The sequence below is a fragment of the Podarcis tiliguerta genome (genome assembly GCF_965153285.1).
Source record: "Podarcis tiliguerta genome assembly, chromosome: 5".
Taxonomy (NCBI): Eukaryota; Metazoa; Chordata; class Lepidosauria; order Squamata; family Lacertidae; genus Podarcis; species Podarcis tiliguerta.
This window is the reverse complement of record NC_139538.1, coordinates 62,343,701-62,354,839: the sequence shown is the minus strand read 5'-3', so window position 1 is coordinate 62,354,839 and position 11,139 is coordinate 62,343,701.

Genomic DNA, 11,139 nt, shown 5'->3' with positions numbered 1-11,139 from the left:
ATGTAACTTACTTCACGACTGCCCTCTGCCCCAGCTGCAAGGAAACAGGCCTTTTCCATATTTGCTTTATGTATCACATTTATATACCACCTTTTTCTTCTGTGGAGCTAAAAGTGGTGTGCGTTGTTCTCCTCCCCATTCCATCCTCACAACAACCCTGTGAGGTAGGTCAGGTTGATGACTGGCCCTAGGTCATTCAGTGACTTTTGTGTCTGGCTGGCTGGCTGGCTGGCTGGTTCAAACCCTGGTCTCGGTCTCTACAGCCACAGCAGGCGCTCTAACTCTCCAACGGTTTGACTTCACCTGCAAAGTCACACTCTTCTGTTGCCTCCCGAGACAGATGGATGCCAACAAAATCACTTCAGGACTTCCATTGGTTGCAGGAAACAATTGACAGATTTAATAAATGTTAATGACATTGCAGCCCAGGTTTGCTGGATAACTTTCATCAGCAGTTTCACATATTCAAAAACATAGGGGACATCTGTGGCAGCCCAAAAGCTAATGGCCAAGGGGAGGAACAGAAGTCACTCAGCACCACTGACTGGGTTCATCCTTCCAGAAAGGACTGGGGCCACTATAAATTTGTGTCTCTGAGACCTAATCCTGTTGGGAAAACCAGAAGGAGACAGTGGTTGGTGGTACTGAAACCCATTGAGAGGTCCAGAAAAACCAACAGGGTCACACTCCCCCTATCCAATTCCCCAGTGCAAATCATCTGCCCAAGGTGTTTTCTGTCCTATAACCAGGCCAAATGCCAGACTGGAATAGATGTAAATAATCAGTATCATCCAAAACTGCCTTGAGTGGCGGTGCTTCCAGAGCTTCACTTAAGGATGAAAAATTAGACACTGGGTGATCATTGTCCAGGGCCGTTCTGTCCACATCTGATTTATTTAACTAAGAATGCACCACCACCACCACCCTTTTCAGTGCAACAGGTATAATCCCTTCTCTTAAAGATGCAGTAATAACTTTGTGCTGTCCAGACAAGTACGCCTGGCCCTATAGAGCAACGAAAAGGGCCCAGAATTTATTTGTATCTCTTGAATTCAGTCCTGCAAAGACATGTAGAGCCATCACTTTATTTCTTTGATACTCCAATTAAAATTAATAGTACTTTACTACCAAATTTCAGGATTCAGTCTGACTACACCATGTAATTTGGGTGCCCAGGGGCAAAAAGATGCTCCTGCATCTTTAAGAAAGGCGTAGATCCCTGCGCTTGCCAATTTTTTCCTTCTAATTCTCAGTAATTAGCAGCTTGGAGCCAACTCCTAGGGGCCCTGAGGGATTCAGCCCCCACAATAAAACATTTGAGGAGGCTGGGCCTCCACAAAGTTGATGGGCATTCCCATTCAAATGATGTGTGTGCACTGTGTAATGTTATCCATTATGAGGCTTACCTGGGCTCCCACAATATTTTATTCAAATTGGCACCCCTTATTATAGGCATGGGACACTTTGCAGGTGAGGAAAGGAAGCTAGCCTTATGCATGTGAACAGGATTGCCAGCAATGCATGCATATAGTTAAGGAAGATTATTATTAAGGAAGAGGAGCTAGAACCAAGCCCTTAGCATGTTTACCTGCTCAGCACATTTTGGAATTTCATATTTTCTGCCTAATGTATGATGCAGCTCTAGACATTTGCATGATTGTGACCTCAATATTAATCTCATGTTCTAGATCAGTCCTGGAGAACCTTCAGCCCTCCAGATGTTGCTGGACTGTAACTCCCATCATTCTTGACCATTGCCCATGCTGGCTGGGGCTGATGGAATCCTCCAGTATCTGGAAGGCCACGGGTCCTGCACCACTGTTACAGAACATTGGATTTAAGCATGCTTACAAGTTAGGAGGCTTTTAGGTTTTGTATTTTGTGGGAGTGGAAATATATGAATCCCTGTGACCCATGTGTGTGGGGTGGATGGATAATAAATCAGCTGGATGCCTAGTTTCAAAACATGGGACTAGCACATAGAAAGCCCCAACAGAGTTTAAAATCAAGTCACAACTTGTACAGCAGTAAAGTGTGGAACTAGGCTGTTAAATCTGTTTAAATATCCCATTTAGTTCACTGAAACAGTGGACCTCTTTCTACCCCTCTTATCATTGAACATACCACACTATGTTAAGTAAGTTTAAAATACTTTACTTACAGATTCAAAGTTCTGATATGTGCATTGTTCCATGCAACAGCAAGGAGAACACAGGAAGAAAGCTTTTGGGTAGAAAATACAGAATCTTGTTCCAAACATGTGCTCCAAGCTTGGGAACAAGCTTATATACACCCTTCTTTGTTGGCTACATGGTGCAGAGGGGGGTGGACAGGAAGAGAGGGCTTCATTTCCTCCCTCATCGGAGAAGAAGGGGCATGACCTAATAGTTTAGGAAACACAGCTGTGTTGTCTTAGCCCCTTCATACACTAACTAGCCCTATGTTTGCTAGTTGTATATGAATGCAATCTCCCACTTATTACTGGAACCATTAAGGTCACAATCCCAAGTACTCCTCATATGAAATCTTACTTCCAAATAATAGTTATTAATAGCATTAGGCTATAGGTGTGTCGGAAGAACAAGAAAACTAGGCCAGTCATTTATTTTTTCTGGAGCCAAGAGCTTATGTAAATTAGTCTGCTAAGCAAGACCACTTTTCTTTGGATTCATGATGCAATATAGCAAACCTCCAGAAAGCAGGAGAAAGCCACTGAAATGAAAAGCAGCTGTTATTTCTCAACCCAACTAAGCAAACAGCTGCCAAGTCCTTTCATTCATTTCACGCAAATAAAACAAGTAAGAGGCATGGGTAACGCTTGCTGCTTTTTTATAGGTCAACTGTGAGTCTGCAAAAACTGTTCAGGGCTTGCATGAAATGGTGCAAAGGAACACCTTATTCTTTATTATTATTACTGAATTTATATTAACCTTTCATGCAATGAGCTTGAGGTGATGTTCCCCATTTGATATTCATGGCAACCCTGTGAGATGGGTTAGGCTGAGAGGCGGTGGGACTGGTCAAAGGTCCCCTAGTGTGACTGAATGGGGATTTGAATCCTGGTCTTGCAGGTCCTAGTCCAGCTCCTACCCTAATCAAAGCAATGCTACAGCCCTATCCAATCATTTTATCCAATTAGAATGAAGTGAGAGGACAGCCCTCTGCTGCATCCTCATCACCCAGCCATGTCCCCTTCCACTTAATGGATGGCCGGGAAGTCTCAAGCAGGGAGCCTGAGGTTTTGAAGCAGAGGTTGGATGACCAGCTGTCATGTATGATCTAGCTGAGATCCCTTAATTGCAGGGGGTTGGACCTGCGGCATCCCTTCCAACTCTGCAATTCTATGATTCTAGTAAGCAGGCCTATTCAAATAATTTTATAGGTGGGAAAGTGTGTTTGTATCTACAACAACGCTGGCTGGGAGGTATGTTTTGCATTCTTACTGGCTATCATTTGTGGGGTTATCAGCAGGGCACCCAGAGGCAAACAAAGTCCCTGTGAGTTGTGTAAAACGAAGGAAATCCCTTTGCTTGCATGACAAACCGCACCTGCTAAAATTCCTTCTTCTGCACAAGTACAAGACCCTTGTCCTCCTTTGTGTCTGTTCGCCCTGGTGATAGGTCATGATAAATTCCCCCAAGTACCACTACTCTGTGCATGTGCTTTAATATGCTCTCTATGAAGAATATTGCCTAGCTTACCTGTCGTACAGCTGCAGGAGAGGACTAGCCATCACAAAAGCCAAAAGCAATTAGCATCAGCAGTGCTCCCTTCCCGCAATTGGGGTTTCCAGTTGTTTAGCCTGGCCTCTGTAGATATGCCATTAATAATGGCTGTATATGCAAATACTAGCCGTTGATCTTGTTTCTCTTTCTGCAGCTGTACAAAGCTTCACCAGTAGGATCAAGCTGCAAGAATAAGCCATTGATATTTTTTCATGGTCACCCACCCAGCAATAGCTTGTCATTTTGTGATATATTGTTATGTCCTTAATTATGGTTGACTATTATGTTTTGTTTGCCGATTGTCTACTTCTTTCCTGAGCCAGCTATGTGTGTGTTTAAAAGGGCAATTGACAGCGAGGCTATTCCTCCACCTCTACCCTATGGCTACAAAGCTGTTGGGCCTCCCAGATCTTGTGATAATTGTCGTTGAACAATGACTTATGCGGGAGCATTGTGTAAAGGTTTCACTGCCCTGGAGGCATGCTTTGCTTTTCCAGGAAGGCCCCTGACCCCTGCCTATAATTATTTGACTGTGACAAGCATGCAGCCACCTTTTCGAGCCTCCTGCAGGCCAGAAATAATCTTCCCACACTGTATCCCATTTGTTTGTCTCGTTCACACTTTTCTTATTTCAGTCTCAGTGTGCCATCCAGGACAGGGAATGTATAAAAGGGTTCTGAAGGGTGGTTGTCACCCACCTGTCTGCAGCAGTTTTCAGCCATCTCCTTCAATGCAGCCTTTGAGCTGAGCAATGACCCACATCATTAATCCAGGGAAACACCCGCTGTCTCTCTGCTCCAGGGGAACAGGACTGCAAATGACTTTTGGGGGAAAGGCAGCTTCAGAATTTGGGCCAGCTTCTTCACCAGTGCTTTAATCACAGGCTGCTGCTTCATTTTAGCTATTTACTACTTTTATACCCCTTCTCTCCTCCAAGGTTGCACGCCACCCCCAATCTCTGCTGTTTCCATTGGGGAATCAAGGCGCGGTGGAAACTAGTGTGTTCAACAAATATGGTTTCTTGTACACATATTTACACCTGGATCTACTCTGAAGAGAGTTCACAGCATTCACAATTTAGGAGGAGCCCATCCTTCACAGCAGCCCAGCACTGGATTCCCATACGTCTCTGTCCTCTTTCCCAGCCTTTCTTCAGCCAACTCACCAAGATGGTTCTGACCTTCACAGCAGCATATCCCGTTCTCCCTCTTCTTCATGGGTAGGCAAACTAAGGCCCGGGGGCCGGATCTGGCCCAAGCGCCTTCTAAATCCAGCCCACAGATGGTCCAGGAATCAGCGTGTTTTTACGTGAGTAGAATGTGTCCTTTTATTTAAAATACATCTCTGGGTTATTTGTGGGGCATAGGAATTCGTTCATTTCCTCCCCAAAGTATAGTCCGGCCCACCACAAGGTCTGAGGGACAGTGGACTGGCCCCTGGCTGAAAAAGTTTGATGACCCTGACTTCTTCCTCAGCCTCTCAGTTTCAAAAGGACACCTTTTTCCTATGTGACATCATGCCCCCTGTAAACTCCCCCTCCCAACTCTGCTATTTACCCAGAGCTCAGGCAGAGGGTCAATGACTGGTCATAATTGCACCTTGATGGTCCTTCCCCCAAGGAGATTTCCTGGTTTAGCCTGCATTTTAGATCTAACATCTGGCATCTTCCCTTCAGTATTATCTCAATTATACTGTTTATTAATTTCTAGCATTCCCTAACTCTAGCAGTTGCAGGTGACCTTTCACCCCCAACCTCTGTTACCCTAGATCTGTAACAATATATAACTTCGCCCCTCTGTTTTGATCCTCACAAAAAGCCTGCGAGGTAAATTAAGCTGAGAGATAGTGATTGAGCCCAGCATCACCTAGTGAAGTTCATTGCTGGTTGAGGATTTCCACCTTCCTTTCCCCAGTCCCAGTCCAAGCACTCTAACCACTATGCAACACTTGAGATGATGTTATCACATGAACGTGTGTATACCGTAGTTGCAAACCGCAGTGTACAAAAGCCCACTGTAAAAAATAATAATAATTGGCCTCCGTTCATTTCAAATGCTGTGTGTATACAGCCTAAATGATGCCCACCCCCCATGTGCCAAGTACCAAAATGAAATGGGGATGGGGATGAAGCACACCTTCTGGGGCTAAGGTGCTTGTGTGTGTCGCTTCTGTGTTCTGCACAGCACCTTGCTCCTGGTTAGCAAAGCAAAAATAGCCTACGTGCAAACAGGTATTGCATTATGCTCCACAATCCCTCTCTGACTTTTCTTGGCAAACGGCTGTCCTTGCATGAAGTGTTACTTTAGGAAGAAAATTCCCACGGGTCAAGGGGAATACCATATCCCTGCTTACAATCTCCATTTCTGTCCCTCCTTATATAAATTAAACTCAAACCAGTGAATAAGGCTGCAGTCCCATAATAACCACTTATCTGGACTTAAGCCCAGCTGAACTCCATGGGACTTACTTCTGACTAGAGATGTATAGAATTGTCTTTTAAGGATGTCATTAGGACCATTTATTCCACTTGCAAAAAATATATATCTAAAGTTTATTTCAGCGCAGAATTCAGTGCAGAATTTGATTATCATTTTCTGTATGGGGCAGACATGCCCCAACTTCAGTACTCAACATATCAGATGAGTTATGCAGGATGACATTACACATATTTTATTAGGACTGAGAAGAAGTTGTTCAGCTAGAGTACTCTGAGTACCAGATGAGTTATGCAGGATGACATTACACATATTTTATTAGGACCGAGAAGCATGGAAGGAACATGCTTGGTTATCTGGAGGGTAGCTTGACACTGGCAGACATCACAAGTGGCCTCTGAAAGCTAGAGGTGCCATCGTTCACACTGCACAAGGAAAGCTCATAAAAAGTACAAGGCAGAAATGTCAGAGGCAAAGGACATTGCAAGAGCAACAATCTCCCCCTTCTTCATTTTTGACTCATGCCAATGTGTTAAGTGAAACCTGGACTCTCTTCAAAATCAGACAGTAGGACTGCAAAAATTGGTCCTCAAGCCCTACAATGGTAGGAGAGGAAACAGCATCCTCTCCTCTCAGTCGATCTGGAACCATTTGCCCCCCCCCTTTTTTTTTTTACAGAAAAGTATGCAAATGTCAGCACTTTTTCTTTAAACAAATAATTGGTACATTCAGGTAGCAGCCTAACTTGTGTGGGTATCTTTTTTTAAAAAAAACATCAACAGCTGGTATTTGGTGATTGAAGATAGCTGCCCTATGAAGGCTGATACTGTATCTTGTAAACCAGTACTCCGTTGCAGAAATGAGATTTCTCTGAATGGTGACTCTGTTTCCACCAGAGCTCTTCAAGGACACCTTTCCCTAGTCTGTTTCTTACCTGTTCCATTTCAAAGTTTTTCAGTTCCAAAGTTTTTAACTTTGGGTTTTTGTTTCTCTGGCATATATAATCCCTGATTAAACATTGCTGCATTTTATGCTCAAACCTGACAATGGCATTCTGTCTCAAGTGTTTGAGGTGAGATTACCGCAAGAACTCTTTGTAGTCTGGGTGATGTATTTTTAATGTCACAATTGTAACAGCTGTCCTTCAGCTCTTTCAGAGCAGCCAGGTGTTTCACTCCAAGGTAGCACTTCTGTCGCCAGTACGTTTCCCTAGCATTAAAAGTATAATAGTGTCTTATTACAAAAATGATTTTTCCGCTCCCAAGCTAATCGTACCTATTGTAGTTACGAGTGCTACGTGACATCTTCACATAATGGCCAGTGCCCAGGACAACATGAATGATACGCTAATGATAAACAATGCAACACATATCTCTGTGCCATGTTGTGTAGCCGCTCTCCTCACAGAAATACCACAATTTCATGGATTTCCTTCTTCCTTTTCTTTTCTTTTAGTTGTTTTAAGAGATATAATTTTTTTCTCCAAACTGCAGTGCCAATCTCCTGTGTTTGGAGGCAAAGAGATGGAGGGAGTCCTTTCAGTTCACTTCTATGGGTTAAAGATCCAGTTGAATTTCCATGTACAGTGGTACCTCAGGTTAAGTACTTAATTCGTTCCGGAGGTCCATTCTTAACCTGAAACTGTTCTTAACCTGAAGCACCACTTTAGCTAATGGAGCCTCCTGCTGCCGCTGCGCCACCGCTGCACGATTTCTGTTCTCATCCTGAAGCAAAGTTCTTAACCCAAGGTAATATTTCTGGGTTAGCGGAGTCTGTACCTGAAGTGTATGTAACCTGAAGTGTATGTTACACTGTATCCCATTGAGGCAAAAAAGGTCTCATAGCAACACACACTCTCCTCCCTGCTCACAAGGCCACTAACTTTCATGATGCATATTCTGCATATTCTCCAACTTTCATAATGTATATTGTGACCAATACCCTGCAGATTTGCTGAGGGATAATTCAAAGAGGAAAGTATCATAGAGGTGTATTTGGTGGGTCAAACAGATCAGACTGTAGCCCTATGTGGACATTCTGAAACTGTACCCAGTAACTTACAACCCTCTCTACAATCAGAGACCCTGATCATACACAAGTTCTGGCCATGCTGATCCTTGAAGACTAGAAGTGCCTTCGGTTTATCCTTGCTTCTGACCTTCCCACTCAATGCCAGAAGGCTAGGAGGTGGAAAAAGTGAGGCTGACAGGCATTGCCCCTCCACTGATACAATTTTAAAATGCTAGAATAAAGCCCCCCTTTTTTTGTTCACATGATTTATGAAATGCATGTTCTCTTCCTCCTTATGTATTTTCTCTGCATTTGAAGTAGCCCAGTTGGATCGCTGCTGTACATTAGATGATCAGAGAACAGCCGACGGAGAAATGGGCAAAACTGCACATTTCCAATTGCTAAGTAAAATCTCATGCAAAGACAAAATCTTTGCATAAATCTAATAATAAAATCATAAGCGGGACCAACATTGTGGAAAGTTCAGTGTTCCAAAGGTAGCAGCCTTGAGTGTGAGTGTATGAAATAATGAATCCTATTTTTAGTAACATATAAAGAACCTTTCAAAGTGATTCACAGAGGGACTGGACGGTAATCCAAAAATGTTGGACCAGCCATCAAAACCAAGTCCACGATGGGAACCTTTATAGCTTGACATCTGACTGGAATTTATGACTCAGGCACATGATCTCTTTCTGCTACCTTGTTGACAGGTGTCAATCACATCCTTGTTGGCTGATTCCCAGCATAAGGAAAGCTACCCTCCCAAAGTCCACTTAAGGCAAAATAAGGAGGTGATACAAGATCATGAGCCTGCCAAGGATGATGCTGCCAGCAATGTACTTGTTCTGTTTATAAATAGAGGACTCTGTTCCGTTGCTTTGATGTTGGCACCTTTTCCTTTAAAGGGGAAGTGACAACTGCAAATTTAAGAAGCACCCTTGTTTTCTTTTAAGCCAAGTTAAAAAGAGTTAGTAAATTCCATTTAGGAATAAAATTATTTCTTTGATAGCACTTGGGAAGACCAATATAGACGATACTTAAATTAGCCCCTTTCCAACTCTGCATTACTTGTTGTCTCTGATCAGCTCTCACAATACATTTTTAGCGAAGATGAAATTATTCACAAAACATTAACCTCTTGACGTTGACCTCCAATTTCAGCCTCAGAATCTGAATGTCAACGTTTAAAAAATCACAGGGTATAATGCTGTCCTAATAGTACAACACAGATGAGCATTGTTTTTAGACTGGACTCTTTCCAGTGTAATATTTTCTTACATCAGGTTGGTTTTGGATGGATTCCTCTGGAGTCTGCTGACACACAAAGGCAACTGAAGGGATCCAGCTTACATAGTTTCATTTCCTGGAATCGTGCAACATCATTTGCACAGGCAGGGATCCATCAGGATAATCCCAGAAGCTATGAAATGGAGGAAATCCATTTGAATTGCCTCCCCACCCATTTATTATTATTATTATTAGTAGTATAAGTTATGAAGCATCTAACATGTTCTAAGTGCCATACATAGATTAAATACAAGACACTTCCTACGCATAGGCTTAAAATCTGAAAGGCATAGCACAAAAGGTAAAATGGATAGAGAAGGAAAACAAACAAACTCACGTACCAGTTCCTCAGGTTACAGAGGCTGTGGACACACTCCCATTTGTTCTGCCTCCAGTTCAGTGTATTCTCACCACCAGTTTGGGAAGTCGTATAAACACGCTGGCCACAATTCACATCTGTCCTGGAGTTTCTTGAGAAATATTGTGTTTTCCCTCAAACACCTTTGAAACGATTTGAAAATGTAAGCCGCCTGAAGACATCCACACTCCCAGTCCACCAGCGGGTGTGAACAGATGGCAATTTTTTTCAAAAGCACATCCAACTGTGCTGTTTCGTACAATGATGTGCAAATACATTGGGGGGGGGGGCAGTGGCCTCACTGAGTTTTAATCCAGTAATGTGTACACAGTCAAAATTGTTCTTAGAATGACCACCTTGAAAGGGAGGGAGGGGCCCAATGGCTGTGGATCTCAATGGGCCCTGCTGTTCCAGCTTTCCTGCTGCTGCAACCCATGGCCCTGTAGTATAAGAAAGTGCTTAGTATTATAAGAAAATACATTAAGCCTGCAATTTGCATAGGGATCAAGCTTAAAGCCAAAATCATATATAGTCAAAGCACATTAGGATGGGATTGCCAAAGCTTCCCCCTCCCACCCCCGGATTCCCCCCCCCCATTTCCTCTATTCTATTCTATTATTTCATTTCATTTCATTTTAATTGCCAAGCATGTAAAGCTAAATGTGCACAAGCTAAATGTGCATACGTTGCAGGCTTACTGTATTCTGCATTTTGTGATCATTTTTGTTGTGCATCATGAAAACAATGGGCACACAGTCCTTTCATGATGATGCAATTGTCATGCCCACATGTGGAAGATCTACCTAAGGGTCCACTTTTCCCTCTCCCACTGCCTGCACATAGGCAGCATAAGGTATATTAGCAGAGACGATAGACTTGCACCCATATCCCGCATTTCCACCCAGGCCTTCCTCTCTGTTCCTTCAGGCATAAGCTGAGGAACGAGGGAAGTCACCTTTTTTGAGAGCCTGTGCACACCAGGGCTGTGTGTGCAGGGCAAGCGGGTTGTTCCCTGCATGTTTCTGAATTTCATTGTTTATATGTTAAATATTTTTAAAAGTTACCTGCAAAAAAGAGCTTCATTCTTGGAGACTGCCATGTGGTTTCCAGTCTAGAGTCACTCCTGGCATGAAGCACACAGAGTTGCAAAATATACTCTGTGGCATAAAGCCACATTAGCTTTGAGGTGTTTTTTTTCTGGACAAAGACAAAACGTCGTTGTTGAAACTCCACAAAGAATCGTCTTACAGACTCGTAATCCCAGCCCCGTTCTGTCATCGACCCACGTAACTTTTGACCAACTCCTTTTTCTTTTAAACTC